This window comes from Rattus norvegicus, chromosome 7 (genome assembly GCF_036323735.1).
Source record: "Rattus norvegicus strain BN/NHsdMcwi chromosome 7, GRCr8, whole genome shotgun sequence".
Taxonomy (NCBI): Eukaryota; Metazoa; Chordata; class Mammalia; order Rodentia; family Muridae; genus Rattus; species Rattus norvegicus.
The window spans coordinates 82,749,543-82,768,930 of record NC_086025.1 but is presented as its reverse complement, the minus strand read 5'-3'; the positions used below and the strand labels follow the sequence as shown (position 1 = coordinate 82,768,930).

The following is a 19,388-nucleotide window of genomic DNA, read 5'->3' as shown; positions in this document are numbered from 1 at the left end:
TTTGCCCTGCATTTTTGTCTTTTCGGAGTAGGGGATTATAATTAAGTCATTGGATGGATCTCAGAAGAAACCTTGAACTTTGGACTTTTAACATTGTTGAGACTGCTATAGATTATGGAAGTTTGATTGAATATATTTTGAAATATTTTATGTTTAGGTATGACCCCCATGGACTCACATGTTTGAACAAAACTATGAGGGCCAGTGAGTGGAATGTGAATGTTTGTATATTGGGCCAAGGAGTGGCACTGCTAGGAGGTGTGGCCTTGTTGGAGTAGGTGTGTCAGTATGGCTGTTTAATACCCTAGCCCTTACTGCCTGGAAGGGAGTCTTCCACTAGCAACTTTCAGATGAAGATGTAGAACTCTCAGCATTGCCTGAACCACGCTTGTTTAGATGCTGCCATGCTCCCATCATGATGATAGTGGACTGAACCTCTGAGCCTATAAACCAGCCGCACATACATGTTGTCCTTTATAAGACTTGCCTTGGTCATAGTGGTATCTGTTTACAGCAGTAAAATCCTAATTAAGACAATAGAGCAATAATATAAAATATTAAAAGGCTTGTATAAAGTACACAGGTCTTAGTAGTTTGTCTTACTCATAAGCCAATCAATATCACTGAGTTGAAAAAAAATTAAGTACTTCTTCCAGGATTATTCTTGTAAATGTATTCCTGATAGGGAAAACAACGCATGCCTGCATATTGTAAAGAATCACTTGGATTGATGTTTATTTTTATAGTGAGCATTGTTTTTCACAACTATTATAGGCTACAGTTTGTACGTACTACACTCACAAGCAAAGCTGCAATGAAAGAGAGCATTTGGAGTAGCAGCATATTTCATCCATGCTCTAGGAACACTCAAAGTCCAACTTAGTCTCTGTTTAGTGATATAGTGGCAAATATAAGCAGGGGTATATACATCAAGGCATAGCTTTAATTAGAATGTAGACATCTGAGTATGCATCTGAGGATAGTCAGAGTCTGAAGGTAAATAAATTTGCAATCATTGCAGAAAAATCAGGGAGCAGCAAAAGTGATAAATCTTGTATATAATAAGGGAATGTAATAAAAGCACAATATGAATGAAGACACAAAAGAAGGTACAATGGTACATAAAGACTAAACTTGGGAGAGATTTTTCTTTTATTGAAATAAAAGGTGAATTAAACTGTCATAATATTCTCCAGTGACACCGATACTTTCTGTAGTAGAACAATGTCAAGTTAAAGAATGTGAGTTTACTAATTGATAAATGTCAGACATTCTTCAATTTATATGATTCCTTTTGGATAGTTAAAAATGTACATTTTGATAAGTTATTCTTATCAAGTCATTCTTGTCAGATCTAAAGTCATTATACAAAATTTGATATCTAAAATTACTCCTCATTAGGGCTTAGGAGATGCCACTATAGATAAAATAGCTTGCTGGTCAATATAAAAATCTGAGTTCGGATCCTTACTACCAAGATATAAACCTGGCAGGGCCATATAACCTCAGCACTGCATGAAGAGAGGCAGAAGGTCACTGGGCTCTCTGGCCAGTCATCCTCACTGCAAATGTGAGAGAGACCCTGACACAAAAATGTGAGATATTAGCTAAAGAAATGTCATGTTATTGCTTTAGGTGCCATAAAATAATGCTAGCACATCCAACCACATACAAGCACAATGACTCCAGAAATACCAACTTCCTCACCACACACTCACAACCCCCCTACACATAAACACATGAGTAAACAAATACATAAATGCAAACACCCATGCAAACTGTCTTAGTTGAGGGTTTACTGATGTGAACAGACACCATGACCAGGGCAACTCTTATAAGGACAATATTTAATTGGGAGTGGCTTACGTGTTCAGGGGTTCAGTCAATTATAAAGGCAGGAGCATGGCAGCATCCAGGCAGGCATGATGCAGGAGGAAGTGAGAGTTCCCATCTTCACCTGAAGGCTGCTAAGACTTTCCCGGCAGCTGGAACAACGGGCTTAAAGAGTACAACCACAGTGACACATCTACTCCAACAATGCCACAGCTCCTAATAGTGCCACTCCCTGGGCCAAGCATATGCAAACCAATACATTCCATTCCTTGGCCCCCCATATGCTTGTTCAAGCACTTGAGTCTATGGAGCCATATCTAGCCATAACATAATAAAAAAGTACATTTAGTACACCTTCAAAATCCCCATAGTCTATAACATTATTAACAATGTTAAAAGTCCATAGTTCAAGGTCTCTTCTGAGATTCTTCCTAACACATAACTGTACTCTCCATAGCAAGATAGGAAAGCAGCTGGGCAAACTCCAAACTCTGTATCTCCATGACTGATGTCAAAGCTATCCTCAGATCTCCAATCCTTTTTTATTTTATTTACTGTAACATAGTTCTTTCTCCTGGGTTGATTCCATACCTTGTCAGTCGCTTTCCTCAGCGGGTATTCCAAAGCTCTGACATCATTAACATCTTGGTGTCTTCAAGTCAATGTCAGCTTCACACCTTCTTGTGCCGATGTCTGGTATCCACACACTCCTCTGGGCTCCCCCAAAGGGCTTGAATCACTTCTTCAGTTCTGCCCTTTGTAGCAATCTAGGCTCTGTTTGACTCCACTACAGTGTTGCTGCTGATATTGGTGGTTCTTGCATCTCCAATACACGGGAGTCTTTCACTGTGACTAAGCTTCACCGATAGCCTCCTATAGGCTCTCTTCATGGTGCCAAGCCTCAACTACTTTGCCTGATCCCTTCTGTCCTGGACCATCAACTGCATTTGAAGCTACATCTTCCCCAATGGCCTTCCCTGGACTTTCATGGGACAACCATGACCCCTTCATATCTTTAAAACCAGTAACACCTAGGTGATTCCTAAACATGACTTACTCCAACTGCATCATGAAACAGGAGGTGCAACCTTGGCTATCTCTGGAACACAGCTTCCTTGTGCTCTCAGAAAATACTTCCCAGAAGATTTCACTTCAGTGATGCTGGTCTATTCTTAATCATCATTAATTTCTTAGCTCCAGCAAACCAGCATCATTTGTCCCAGTATTCCCTTCTCTTCTTGACTCTAAAACCAGAGACACATGGCCAAAACTTCAAGTGTGGCATCTTGCTGGGGCTGGAACAGGGTTCCCTTTATTCCATTACAAGCTTTCTGTTTTCCAGCACCCTTACTGCCTAAACTTGTTTGTCCTGTGACTTGCTCTGTAGATTGACCTTGAACTCAGAAATCTGAATGGCTCTGTCTCCTGGGATTAAAGGGGTTAAAGGGGTGTATTACCATACTTGGACTTCAGTGTTTTGTTTTGTTTTTACCTAGAACTTTTTCACATCTAGTCTGGCCTTGAACTTAGAGATCTGCTTGGGTTTATCTCCTGGGAATTAAAGGAGACCTAAATGTAGCTGGACTTAAATTGAGATGGGTGGAATCTTGCCCACAAATCCAACTCTCTTAATGTGTTATCTCTTAGAAAGTAGGATTCAGTTCCTTTCTACTTCCTTGTGCCCCATTAGTACTTGAACTATATATTTTGCATTTTTTCCTCTCAGTTTGGGTTTTTCATTAAACTACTCTTCATAAGAGTGAACTGTAGTAACCACACAACAGGATTTATATAAGGTTGTTTTCAGACTTTCTTACTGAAAGCAATTAGTGCCCCAATTTAATAAAGATGGAGAAAAAACAAACAAACAAACAAACAAACAAACAAACAAACAAATAAATAAATAAAAAGAAAGCAATTAGTGCAATTCTCTTCACCTCAGCCTCAGGCAGACTCTTTGGACAATGGCAAAAAGCAGCCATATTTGTCACCAAAATACCACAGAAACTTTCTGAACTGTTTAGGTGATATACTAAAATTCTTCTCCACTGAAACATCTTGGGCCAGATCTGCACCATTCAAATCACTGCCAGGAACAAAGTCTTCTTCATTCTTATTAGGATAGCTGATTTAGACTCACTTAAAGCATTCCCTTGATTTCCAAGTTCAAAGTCTCCCAATCTACATTTTTCCAAACAAAGTTATGGCCAGACCTATCACAAAAACACCCTACTCCTGAGACCAATTTCTATCTTAGAAACACCCTACTCCTGATACCAACTTCTTTCTCAGTTATGGTTTTACTGCTGTGAGTAGACACAATAAGCAAGGCAACTCTTATCTGCACAGCATTTAATTCGGACTGGCTTGCAGGTTCAGAAGTTCAGTCCATTATCATCAAGGCAGGAACATGGTAACATCTAGGAAGGCATGGTGCAGGAGGAGCTGAGAGTTTTACATCTTTGTCTGAAGGCAGCTAGGAGATATCTGATTTCCAGGCAGCTAGGATAAGGATTTTTTTATTATTTTTTTATTAGATGTATTTCTTTACCTACATTTCAAAGGTTAGTGCCCTTCCCAGTTTCCTGACCATAAGCCCCCATTCCCTCCCCTTCCAACTCCCCCATATGGGTATTCCCCCTATACATCCCCCTTATTGACGCCTCCCCCCATATTCCCCTGCACTGGGGGTCCAACCTTGGCAGGACCAAGGGCTTCCCCTTCCCCTGATGCCCCACAAGGCTATTCTCTGCTACATATGCAGTTGGAGCCCTGGGTCAGTCCATGTATAGTCTTTCAGTAGCGGTTTAGTCCCTGGAAGCCCTGGTTGGTTGGCATTGTTGTTTTTATGTGGTTGTAAGCTCCTTCAACTCTTTCAATACTTCCTCTAATTCCCCCCCAAGGGGGTCCTATTCTCAGTTCGGTGGTTTGCTGCTAGCATTGACCTCTATATGGGACATGCTCTGGATGTGTCTCTCAAGAGAGATCTATATCTGGTCCCTTGCAGCATGCATTTTCTAGCTTCATCAATTTTATCTAGTTTTGGTACAGAACATATATATATATATGCCAAATGTGTGTCAGGCTCTGAATGGCCAGGCCTTGAGTCACTGATCTTAAAGGAACAAAGATGACCCATAGTGACACATTTCATTCACCAAGGACATAGCTATTCCAACAAGTCCATATAACCTAATAGTGCCACTCCCTGTGCCAAATACATGCAAACTAACACACACACACACACACACACACACACACACACATGCACACGCACACACACACACACACAGACACTCACACAAAGAAACACAAACAGATGCAAACACAAAAATCATTTCTGTCTAAAAGTAAACCATAAAAAAGTTTGTTGTAATGTCTGGCTAGTTTACCAATTACATTTCTATACCTTTACAACAAAACTGCAAAGTGAATTAATAGTAATTTGAACAAGATTATGTAACACTGTGAAAACATAAATTTCATATAGTATCTATGATGCATTTATATTGTCATACAGTCATAAAATACTTATTACTGGGAAATATAATTTAAAGATCATGAAATAATTATCATACTAGGAAAATATATGTGTTCATTATTTACAAAACAGAATAATGGCCCAAGATAATTTTAATGTAAGATGGCATTTAAAGAAGAAAGAGAAGAGGAACACTCCTCCATTGTTGGTGGGATTGCAGACTGGTACAACCACTTTGGAAATCAGTCTGGAGATTCCTCAGAAAATTGGACATTGAAATACATGGGAACCCAGCTATACCTCTCTTAGGCATATACCCAAAAGATGCCCCAACATATAACAAAGACACACGCTCCACTATGTTCATAGCAGCCTTATTTATAATAGCCAGAAGCTGGAAAGAATCCAGATGCCCTTCAACAGAGGAATGGATACAGAAAATGTGGTACATCTACACAATGGAATATTACTCAGCTATCAAAAACAATGACTTTATGAAATTCATAGGCAAATGGATGGAAGTGGAAAATATCATCTTGAGTGAGATAACCCAATCACAGAAAAACACATATGGTATGCACTCATTGATAAGTGGCTATTAGCCCAAATGCTCGAATTACCCTAGATGCACAGAACACAAGAAACTCAAGAAGGATGACCAAAATGCGAATGCTTCACTCCTTCTTTAAAAGGGGAACAAGAAAGGGGAGGGAATAGGGAGGCAACATGTAGAACAGAGGCAGAAGGAACACCCATTCAGAGCCTGCCCCACATGTGGCCCATACATATACAGCCACCAAACTAGATAAGATGGATGAAGCAAACAAGTGCAGGCTGACAGAAATCGGATGTATATCTCTCCTGAGAGACACAGCCAGAATATGGCAAATACATAGGCGAATGCCAGCAACAAGTCACTGAACTGAGAACAGGACCCTCGTTCAGAGAAATCAGAGAAAGAACTGAAAGAGCTTGAAGGGGCTTGAGACTCCATATGAACAACAATGCCAAGCAACCAGAGCTTCCAGGGACTAAGCCACTACCCAAAGACTATACATGGACTGACCCTGGGCTCCAACCACATAGGTAGCAATGAATAACCTAGGAAGGGCACCAGTGGAAGGGAAAGCCCTTGGTCCTGCCAAGATTGAACCCCCAGTGAACGTGGTTGTTGGGGGGAGGCCGGTCATGGGAGGAGGATGGGGAGGGAAACACCCATATAGAAGGGGTGGGGGGGTTAGGAAGATGTTGGCCTGGAAACTGGGAAAGCGAATAACAATTGAAATGTAAATAAGAAATACCCAAGTTAATAAAGATGGAGAAAAAATAAAGAAGAAAGCGTTCTTCAGTGGTCTGAGAACATTCATGGTTCATCTGTGTCCTCAATTTTAAGCATTTAAAATAAATCTATTCTATGCTTTACAATTTGTCTAACTTATTTTACTGTTTAGATTTTAATTAATTCATTAATCTAAAAAATAATAAAATTATTATTTCAAAATCCAGATATATTCTGAAATGAATGTCATCAGATTGACAACACATATAAGACTTGCATGCATTGTGATTTGTAGATATATTAGATTGGACACTTTATAATAAAAGCATTACATATCCACAATCTACTCAAATTATGTAGAGTATCAATATTTTTTGTTGTTTTTTGAAACAGCATCTTTCTATGTAGTTCTTACTGTACTGGAACTCACTATGTATTGCAGGCTGGCTTTGATCTCACAGAATTCTGCCTATCTCTCATTCCTAATTGCTGATATTAATGATGTACATGACCATTACTGGTAAATTTCTTATTTCTTGTAAGTGCAACCATTTCAACAATTATTAGTCCATAGGTGTAGCTTAATGGTGCAGTAAATTCCATGTTCAAAAAGATGAGTTTAAATTTTAGCACCATGAAAGTAAACATTTAAAAAATATAATTCCTGAAATTAGGTGTGTGATAGTATGTGTTTTAATAAATACTTTTAATTTATATTAAAATATAATGTAATGAAACTGCATTCAATTTAATTTTACATTATGTTTTAGAACAACTCTTAACAGTTTATTTAATATATTTTAAGGGAGAAAAGGACCCCCAAATAATTATGATAATACCAATTTCCTTTAAATAAAAAACAAGACAGAGAAAAGCACAAAGATGTGCAGGTAACTTTAGATGTTGGCAGCATCAGGACAAACTAACTTCTCCAGGGAAAAGGACATTAATATTTTATGCAGCACTAACCCACCCACAAATTGTTCATCCCCAAATTGATCCAGTCTGCAAGAAATGTAGGCACAAAGGTTGGAGCGGAGTCTAAGAGAATAACCAACCAATAACCTGCACACCTTGAGACTCATCCCACGGGCAATCAGCAATCCCTGACACTAGTAATGATACTGTCATGCTTGTAGACAGAAGCATGTTGTCCTCTGAGAGATTCCACCCAGCAGCTGATTCAGACTGATACAGACACCCACAGCCAAATATTGGATGGAGCTTGGGGACTATTATGGAAGACCAGGAAGAAGGCTTATGGGCCTGGAAGGGTATGGCAACCCACAGAAAGACCAACAGAGTCAGTTCACCTGGACCCTTGGGACTTTGAAAATTTGAACTACCAAAGAACATACACAGGCTCGACCTATACTTCCTGCACATGTATAGCAGAAGTGCAGCTTGGTCTTCATATGGGTCCTGAAAACCAGATTTGGGGTTATTTTAAAAGCTGTTGCCTGCACATGGGATATGTTCTTCTAGCTGGGCTGCCTTGCCTGGCCTCAGTAGGAGAGGAAGCACATAACCTCACAAAGACTTGAAGTACCTGGGTCAGGAGATTCCCAGGATGGTACACATGCGCTCAGAAGAGGAAAGGAGAGATGGGGAAGGATTGTGGGAGGGATGACCAAGAGGGAGTGAGTGAGCAGGATTTAAAGCAAATACATAAAAATATCAAATAAAAAATACCTGTCCAGAAAATATTGTATGAACTAAACAAGATATAGTTAGGAATACACATATATGTGCATATATATATATATATATATATATATATATATACAATAAAATGTGAAATAGAGATCATGAAAAAGAAAAAGGAGACATATATGGAAGGGTTTGGAAGGGAAAGAAAAGGAGAAAATTTTGTTATTAAGTTGTAATCTCAAATTTAAAAAGTAAAAAACAAAATGGATAAGAAAAATTCCCAATAAGAAATATTAATTTATGTAAAGTTTTCTATTTTAAACAGAAAATAAATAAAATATTAAATAAAATAAAATATAAATATTTATAAATAAAATATAAATAAAATATTTAAAAATACATGAAAATGGAAGTGTTTACATTTATTTAGGCAGAGTTAATTACAATAAAAAAATGGAAAAGATTAAGAGATATAAAATATGCCTTTTCTAGCAAGTATATTTTCTATTATTTATTGTTTTACGACCTTGCTGGTCATAATCAATTTATGAATGAGAAATTATAATTTATTCCCCATAATTAGATCAAATTTTCTCAAAAATTAAAAGAAATAGTGTTTCATTTTAGTGATTAAAAGTTATTAATTTGGGACAATTACATTTATACATGATTTGGAAAGATGTTTTGCAGTAGTGCTATGATTAACTACAAAGCAGCTATTACATTTTAATCCTTGAATATGAAGTATGGAGAAAAAGAAAAAATTGGCATAGTTTAGATAGAATATCATGGATGGTCAACTAAATCCTGAAACACAGAAAAGGGACTGATCAATGTGTTAGGCAGTATACAAATAGGAAGTTTAATTATCTTGCACAACGAAATAGACATGAACTGATTTAATTCTCATTCAAGACAAGACTGCAGGTCAATTCAATTTGTTATATGACAAGATGACTACATTTATAGAAGCTAAAGATACATAAATAAAAATGATATTTTGATTTCACCTCAACTTACTATTAAAAAACTCATACACTGCCAATATTATGACATTCAAGCATGTGAAATTTGCTACCACTTAACAGCTAATATATACATATATGATATATATCTCTCTGGGTCAGGGTTATCTAATTCAGGATGATTTTTCTGAGTTGCATACATTTGCCTGGAAAATTTTATGATGTAATTTTTAACAGTCAACTAATATTAAATTATGTAAACATACCACAGTTTCTCTTTCCATTCTTCAGTTGATGATGTTTAGGTTGTTTCCAGTTTCTGGCTTTTATGAATAAACCCGCAATAAACATTTTAACAAAAGTCTTCATGGCAGAATGGAGTATTTTCTGGAATATGCTCGAGTGGATTTTGAGTTAAATTGATTCCCAGTTTTCTGAGGAAAGACCATATTGATTTCCACAGTGGTACCTTAATTAGGGTTTTACTGTCGTGGACAGACAACATAACCAAGGCAAGCTTTATAAAGGAAAAATCTATTTAGGTCTGGCTTACAGGATCAGAGGTCCATTATGTAGGTAGGAGCATGGCAGCCCCCAGGTAGGCATAGCACGGGAGGAGCTGAGATTTCTACATCTTGATCTGAAGGCATCTAGAAAGACTCTTCCGAACTGGGCAGAGCTTCAAAGCCCACTCACATAGTAACACAGGTCTTCCAATAAGACCACATCTCCTAAGAGACTACTGCTCCCTATAGGCCAAGCATGTTCAAAACACCATAGTGGCTATACATGTTTCAATGGAAGAGTGTTATACATATCTTAAGTATAGACAAACCTCTTCCATGAAGGAAATGTAGTTCGTCTAGCTAAGCTATATCTATCTGTAAGTATTACTTTGATAAATATTCAGGAGTTTCTTCAGTGCCTAATTCTATTCAGTTTCTTAACAATAAAAATCTTGAAAGTTCATTAAACATAAAGTAAACATAAACTAAAACACATATTTATATATGACACCTTGGATGTTTCATGTTGCTCTGAAGCAGTACACAAACATAAGTATCTGCTTTTGAGATGACTAGTGGTAAACAGCTAACTTACTTGTGCTCTCCAGAGTTGATGCATGTGGTTTTAGGCTCGGCTCTCTTACCTGGGAAAGTGGGAGAAGCTTTGAAGTGGTGGAGAAACCTCTTGTTCAATTATGGGAGTGCAAAGTCGGTAGGAAGAATCTGTAATGTACCTGTTGAGATGAGACAGATGAGCAACTTACCTCACAGTTGGGTTGGTAGAGTGGCTTAAAAAAAGTCTCAATAATTTTTAAATTAGTTAACATTGCCCTCTGGGGTTCTCTTCTCCATACCTTATCCTGTTCCCTACTTCCCCTGGACCTCATCTCTCCCACCATGTCTCTCCCTCCCCCTGCTTCTTGTGATTATTTTCTTTTCCCTTCTAAGTGGGATTGAAAAATTCACACTTCACTTGGGACTTTCTGCTTATTACATTTCTTATGGTCTGTGGGTTATTTCCTAGGTACTATATATTTTTGGCTAATATCCACTTATCTGTGAGTACATACCATATATATCTTTTGGGGTCTGAGTTACCTCACTCAGGAAATTTTCTAGTTCCATCCATTTGCCTGCAAAATTCATGATGTCTTCACTTTTAATAGCTGAATAATATTCCAATACAAAAATATACCTCATTTTCTGCATCCATTTTTCCACTGAAGCACATTTGGTTTGTTTCCAGATTCTGGCTATTTTTAAGGCTGCAATGAACATGGTGGAACATGCCCTTGTGGTGTGGTGGAATATCTTTTGGGTATATGCCCAAGAGTAGTTTAGCTTGGACTTCAGGTAGAATAATTTCCAATTTTCAGAAAAACCCACAGTCTCTGGTGTGTGACCCTCTAGAAAGTACCAGAGACCCAGGAGGTGAGAGACTTTCAGGACTCAATGGAGGTGACTTTAGCTAAAATGCCCAACATTGGGGAGAAGGGACTCGAAGAGTCTAATTCCAGTAGACTAACAGGGCCTCAAATGGAAGAACAGGGCTCCTAACACAACAGTCAAATTTTCTGACCCAGAATTGTTCCTGTCTAAAAGAACTGAAGGAAAAAATGGAGTAGAGATTGAAGAAAAGGTGGTTCAATGGCTGACCCAACTTGGGAATCTCTCATGTGTTGGCACCAAGGCCTTATATTATTACTGATGTTATTATGTGCTTATAGATGGGAGCCTGGCATGGCTGTCCTCTGTGAGGCCCTACCATCAGCTGACAAAACCAGATAATTATACCCAACCATTGGATTGAAGTTGGGAACCCTATGGTTTAATTAAGGGAAGGAGTAAAGAAGCTGAAGGGAAAAGCAATACCATAGGAAGACTAGCAGTTATCCAGGGAGCTTCCAGAAATTGAGCCACCAACCAGTAGCATACAAGGCCATATCCATGCCCTCTGGCACATATATAGCAGAGGTCTGCTTGGTCTGGGCTCAGTGGGAGATGTCTTTAATCCTTAAGAATCTTGAGTTCCCAGGAAAGGAGTCAGACTGGTATGCAGAGGTGGATTTGAGTGTTTGAGGCAATGGGGAGGAGGAATGGGATGAGGAACAGCTAGAATGTAAATAAAAAAATAATTAAAATAAAAAATGAGTTAGCATGAAAACTAATGGATTTAATTATATTTTATTACATATGTGTTAATATACTTTGTTCTGATATGTTCCTTACCTGCCCTTTCCTCTATGTCCAAAAAAACCCGATGTTATTGGTTTATTAAATACAATGACCAAAGCAACTTGTATAGGAAAGGGTTCATTTGGCTTACATTTCCATGTTGCTTTACATTCTAGGAGGAATTCAGAAAAAGGACCTAGATGCAAATACTGATGTAGAGGCCATGGAATGCTGCTTACTGACTTGCTCCTTGTGGCTTCCTCAGCATTCTTTCTTATGGAATTCATGACAGCCAGTTCAATGGTGACCCCATCCATAAAGGGCTGGACACTACCCCATCTTTCACTAATTCAGAAAATTCCTTACAGCTAGATTTTAGGGAAATATTTTCTCAATTGAGATTTCCTCCTTCTAGATGACTTTAGCTTCAGGTAAGTTGTTTAAAACTAGACAGGATAGGTTCCTTCTTCAATAATTCATATTTCCTTTTTGTCTCTCTTGAAATGCCTTTCTAGCTTTTTATTATTCTGTTTAGTTTTATCACACACACATACAACACACACACACACACACACACACGACACACACACACAAAGAGAAAGAGAGAGAGAGATTCCATATATAAAGGAAAATATAATAAATATCATGCTGTCACCCCTCTCACCAAAAAAGTCATGGATCCTCATGTAAGAGGAATTAAAAGACTTGACAGGAATGATGTACACATGAACTTACAGTGTCTGTTACTGAACACAGAAGACCTGCAAAAAACAAATCCAAAGTCTCAACATGTGTAGAGGAAGGATCATGAAATTCTACTGTTCACTGAGGAACTCGTGGCAATTGATCAGTGTCAGGCAGAGTGAGATTGGATTTTCTACAGGCAAGAAGCCTCTGAGAAATACCTGTGGTCGAGTATGTTTTCTACCCATGAACATACCAGAAGCAATAGATAGACACAGTGCATTTCTAACAAGTAAGGCTATAAGGAGAAAGTTGTAATGAATTGAACATGAGTGGGTGTGGAGTATATTGAATAAAAAGACAATATATACATGCATGTATTTCTCAAATATTGTCTTTTAAAAAACAAATATGACTTTCTTAAGGATTGTCATTAGTCAATAAATTCTATTATTTTGAAGTTCATCTTTTTATTTGTTTGAATAGGATTGCTCATGGTAATAGCCATGAATGTCTTGAAGTTGTTGTGTAGATCAGACTAGCATGGAACTCAGAGAGTTTCCCCTGCCTCTACCTCCCTAGTGCTAGGATTAAACTTGTGTACAACCAAACCATATTAAGTCTATCAATTTCAATCTGATGATGTCAGGAAAACATTATTGCTTAGTTAATCAATTTTATTAGAAAATTTAAATTAAATTTCCACATTAACATTTTCCTATGTTTACATTTATTGACTACTTCTCAAACCCTTCTATGGTAGATTTTTAGATGTAGAACTTTTGATGCTTAAGTAATATACTAGTATATAGATATTTTGATAGTTGGACAGAACACTCAGTAAATCCTTGCATAGTAAAAATGCAAATTGAAATCATATTTACTGATGTAGTTTACTGATGTTCAGAAATACATGTATGATAGAAAATAATTTAAATTCAATTTATTTCCTATATTTAATTCTAATGATTGCTAGGTTTGGGGAATTTATGCTCACTTTAAATTTAAATTTAAATTCATAAATAAATATTAACCAAAAACTTCTTAGCTCTTTAAACTGCTATAGAATAAAGAGAAGGTCCCACTCTGATTCTGCTTTTCCCTACAGGCATGTTACATAGTCTATTCTTCTGTGGTCACTGCCACAGTACCTCTGTGACTTATGGGACTTGGCCATGAAGCTCGTGTGTTTACATTTTTATCAGAGACTTCCCTTTTTTTTTTTACTCATGATCATAGATTTCTGCAAATTCTCATTAGATATTTGACTTATGTAAAGCAGAAATGACTATTAAGGTTCAGAACAAGGCGAAGCACGAAGGAACCATTATGTAATGTAACTGTAGGTGTTCTATGTCAAGATGTATCTCTTCCCTCCTTTAATAAAAGCCTATTGTCATTCCATAATGATCATAAGTCTTTGCCTTGTTTTCTAATTTATTTATAGAAATTATCTCAAAACCACTCTATTCTTTCCAGACCTTTTAATTTTAACAGAACCCTACTTTTGATTGGTGTTTAACACAAATATTGTTACATTGTTCATTTTCTGGAAATATGAATTGCTTTTCCACTTTCTTAAATTGCTATTAAATAATAATTTTCTCCATTATACTATTGTTTACATTGAGAAAAAGTCATAACCAAGATAATCAAATAGACACTTGAAAGAAAATTGTGGTTTGTATTATATAAATGTCAGAATTAATGATACAAATGCCTATAAAAGTTATGACATCCTACAGCATTTTAATTATTTTAATACTTTTGAGTTATGCAGTAAGCATTGCAATGTGAATTTCATTACGGAAAAGGCACTTAGACTTTAATAAGATTGAATTACTGATTTATATCTATTGTTGTTTAGGTTGTTGTTAAATAGAACTTCTGTCAGCTGAACGACCCATTTTACAGGAAGTAATTTTATCTCCAGGTCCTTTTCCACATTACCAGATGACAGTTACTGACATGGTTAAGCCTTGAAAATAAGAAGTGACTTTGAATATTTATAATGAGTTAATCTGTTTTGCAGTCTAACAATTTCTTCATGCTTTCTCTACTATGTGAAATTGTGTCTGGAGTCAAATCTCTTAGAGAACTGTCATGTGCCAAATGTATATGGTTTACTTCGTGGACACAATTGCTTAAGCTCATTGCTTCTTCTGCCAAAGTGGAACTTAATGTTATTTTACTTCAACAACACCAACACCAACAAACCATGTGATTATTCATAAGTGCAGCAGAAAAAGTCAAATAAAGTAACAACAAGTATTATATTTATTTAAAGGAACAAATGAAAATAATTAACTCTACAATATTCGGAAGACTGAAATACACATTTCAAGTACTAGATTCCAAAGCTCATGGCCTGGAAAAGGGAAATATGATGCTAGTGTTGTTCCACAGATGTTGTTAAGGTCTATGGAGAAGAAGGAAACTCTGCTTGCCTCTCCGTTATTCTTTTGGTTTCTATGTAAACGAATGCAGAAGCTGCTGAAGAGACAATAGTTCAGTATATTTTGCTCAGCAAAAAAACATTAATGATTTCATAGTAATACATTTTCTCATGCAGGAAATGTTTTATATCTTGGATTTTATGGTTGTAAACCAGTGAAAATTAGCTTTTTCATATATATATTAACATGGATTTGCAATTGTTGCATCAATTTCACCATGATAATGCAAAATTATTGTGATACCATTTATTTTGCTGAAAATAATACTCTTACTCTCTTGCATTAACAAGTAAAAGTTATCACACACTCTAATTGGACTGTATTTGCAATTTCATTTCAAATTACCATGTTCTCAAGGACTTTCCCTCTTGCTACAAAATTTATGTCTACAGACATCTGTTTTGAAATTAATATGTTTCACTATATGGAAACTCCCCTTTTGTGTTAAGCATGAGTACTTACAGAGTTGCTGAGCTTATACTCACGAGAAAGGCACAAGCAGAGTAATAATGAGAGGACTGAGTCAGGCAGAGTCCAGCTGACTCCAGGATAGGCTGCAAACTGACAGTTCATAACAGTAGGCCTAAGATGATGTGCTCCAGAAATGAGAGCTCAGAGCCAGTATAACCTGTGGTCAGCCAACCACACTCATAAGCAGTTGACGTTAGGCCACCTTTGCAACTAACTTGACACAAAATTAGAGGTAGCCAGAATGAGTAAGCAACCACTCTGAAAAGAACCCCCAGAGCTTCATGCAATTATAAATCAAACAGACCCGGAGAGATGGAGCTAACCAATCAAGGTAAAAGGCACATCCCCTCCATGGAATTCCCACTGGGTGTCTCCTTTTCCAAATGGGGAGACCAATGCGTGAAGGAAATTCTGCTGAATAAGCATTCTTTGCTTTTGCGTAGTATTTGAGTGGGGATTTCATCCTTCTGCAATTCACCAGCCCTTACAATACCTCATTCTTTCCCAACTTATTAAGTTTTGAGATATTCTTTTGGTACCTATATATCATTTTCACCGGTAGAATATTGATCCCGAATGTTACTTGAGGCTATCAGAATAGACGAACTCAATCCTCAGCTTTATGTTCATCAAAAATTTTTCCAGTTTGAAATCTTGTTTTCACATAAAACTAAGATCATGCATATGCAAATGAAATACTATCACACTTTCTTAAACCTGTTATTATTTGATTCTATTCATGTATGAATTTAAGCACAGATTAAGTATCTTTTTTGTTCTATTTGTGTTTGTTTTTATGCATATACCAACAAGAAACCCATTTTTCATCAAAACCTACCTAGTTTATATTTTTATGATATTTAAAATACATTTTTGTCATTTGAAAACAATACTAATGTTGATACTGTAGGGGAAATTTTAGCAAACTTAAGCGTAATAAATATTATATATGTATTTTTCATGATTCTTTACTTTTAATTTTATTTATTTTTACACCCCAGATTTTATTTCCCTCCAAGTCCACCCCAAAGAGTCCCACATTTTATTCCTCCTCCCCACCCTCCTGCACTCTCCCTTGAGCCCTGTCTCCATAAAGATGTCGCCACCCCACCCACCCCACACACACCACCCACTCCACAAGATCTCTAAATTTCCTGGGGCCTCTGTCTCATGAGGGTTAGGTGCATCTTCTCTGACTGAACCCAGAACAGAAGAGTGAATTTCACTCATGTTCACAATATGAACTGGAAATTTATATTCAGACCCTTTTCCTCCCTCCAACTCCCCACACTTGATCTCAATCGTGTCCTCCTCCAACCTTCATATCATTATACTTCTTTGAATAATCAACAGGTCCAACTAGTGCTGTCAGGATGTGCATGAATTTAGAACCACCTACATACAGGACTAGGAGAATCACATCCTAAAATAAAAAAAAAAATTAAATGTGTGTGTGTGTGTGTGTGTGTGTGTGTGTGTGTGTGTGTGTGTGTGTATGTGAGAGAGAGAGAGAGAGAGAGAGAGAGAGAGAGAGAGAGAGGGAGAGAGAGAGAGAGAGAGAGAGAGAGAGAGAGAGAGAGAGATATCTCACCCTCTTCACAAACTGTCAATTGTCATTAGTTCCTCAGTCAGAAGTGAGGCTTAGAATTTAAGGATGATCTCTGGCTGACTTGGAATTATGCAGGTCCTGTGCTGCCAAGCAAAGCTGAAGACTTAATGTGTGAAGTACCCATCTTACAAACTTCACAACTCTCAGCTTTCTTTCTTTCTTTTTTTTATCTTTATTAAATTGGGTATTTCTTGTTTACATTTCAAATGTTATTCCCTTTCCTCTAACCCCTCCGCCTCCTCTTCTATATGGGTGTTCCCCTCCCCATCCTCCCCCCATTACCACCCTCCCCCCAAGAATCCCTTTCACTAGGGGTCCAGCCTTGGCAGGACCAAGGACTTCAGCTTTCTTTCTCTCCATGTTTCTTTTGTTCTCTTAGTTCGGTGTTATTTCCTGATGCTTGAGGCTGAGGCTGCTATGACTGTCCCATATGTACCAAGAACTCAGTGGTTTATTCTTTTGCACATGAGTTATGTACTTATTAACTGACAGCTAAAAAAGTAACATCTTCTCTAATGAAGATTGAAAACATCCTAGATCTATACAGAAGGTAATTAGAAGACAATCAAAATAACAGTGTATTGTACTCCAGGGAATATGACCTTCCCAGCCTTGGACTTTTAACAAGAGTACCAGGCATGAAATCCTTGTCTGTTGAGCAGACTTTAGATCCAGTAATAAACTGGTAATTTGCTACCTTATAATCATGCTACTGCTGCACCAACAGACCTATCTAAACTGCCATGCCAGTACTGGAGTAAGCCGGTCCAGGAGTAGATAGAAATTTATTTAGCCTGCCACCAGGTGCTTATGAAAACCACCTTTTTGTCTGATGAAAACCAAGTACCACAGATGAAATTTTCTAGTTTGTTTAAGGTTTCTCTATGTTCTTCAGCAAAAGTGTAGATAAACACTCCAAAATTGTTGGTGGGATTGCAAGCTGGTAAAACCATTCCAGAAATCAGTCTGGCAGTTCCTCAGAAAATTGGACATAGTGCTACCTGAGGACCCAGTTATACCATTCCTGGGCATATATCCGAAAGATGCTCCAACATATAACAAGGACACATGCCCCACTATGTTCATAGAAGCCTTATTTATAGTGTCCAAAAGCTTGAAAGAACCCAGATATGCTTCAAAAAGGAATGGATACAGAAAATGTGGTACATTTAAACAATGGAGTACTACTCAGCTATTAAAAACAATGACTTCATAAAATTGTTAGGCAAACAGATGGAATTAGAAAATATCTTGAGTTACATAACCCAGTCACAAAAGAACAAACATGGTATGCATTCACTGATAAGCTCAAAAGCTCAGAATATCCAAGATACAATTCACAGACCATATGAAGTTCAAGAAGAAGGAAGACCAAAATGTGGATGCTTCAGTCCTTCTTAGAAGGAGGAACAAAATACTCACAGGAAAGTAGAGGGTGGGAGGGACTTGGGAGAAAGAGAGAAGGAGGAGAGGAAAAAGGGGGTGCAGGATCAGATATGAGAGGAAACAGGGTTGGTAATACAGAGGGTCAGGTGTTTGAACAGAGGTATGTAGCAAGTGGGGACAGGGAACTGAGGGTAGCTACCACCAAGTCCCAGAGGCCATGAAAACAAGAGGCTCCCAGGTCACAACAGGGATGAGATTAGCTGAAATACCCAACAAAGGGGAGGGAGAACCTGTAGAGACCATATCCAGAGGTTAGGCAAGACCCCCAGTTGGGGAATGGGGCCAACCACACTTCTTAAAAATTTAACCCAGAATTACTCCTGTCTAAAGGAAATACAGGGACAAAGAATGGAGCAGAGACTGAAAGAAAGACCATCCAGAGACTGCCCCACCTGGGGATCCATCCCATATGCTGCCACCAAACCCAGTCACTATTGCTGATGCCAAGAAGTGCTTGCTGACTGTAGTCTGATATGGATGTCTCCTGAGATACTCTGCCAGAGCCTTACTGATATAGACTATGGTTCTTGCAGGTAACCGTCAGACTGAGCATGGGGACTCCAATGGAAGAATTAGGGGAAGGACTAAAGAAGCTGAAGATCTTTGCAAACCCATAGGAAGAACAACAATATCAACCAACCAGAATCCCCAGAGCTCCCAGGGACTCAACCACCAACCAAAGAGTACAAATGGAGAGATTCATGGCTCTAGCCATATATGTAGCAGAGGATGGCATTGTTTGGCATCAATAGGAGAAGCTCTTAATCCTGTGAAGGCTCATTTCCCCTGTGTATGGGAATGGCAGGGTGCTGAGGTGGGAATGAGTGGGTAGG

General features: G+C 37.8%; 1 long non-coding RNA gene across 1 annotated transcript in view; it reads left to right on the top strand.

The window, feature by feature from the left end:
* LOC134479724 (uncharacterized) overlaps positions 1-19,388 on the top strand; it is a 27,617-nt gene extending 8,229 nt beyond the window's left edge. Inside the window, exon 3 of the long non-coding RNA XR_010053389.1 lies at positions 19,089-19,388. This is a non-coding gene — a long non-coding RNA (uncharacterized LOC134479724). The remainder of the gene's footprint in view (positions 1-19,088) is intronic.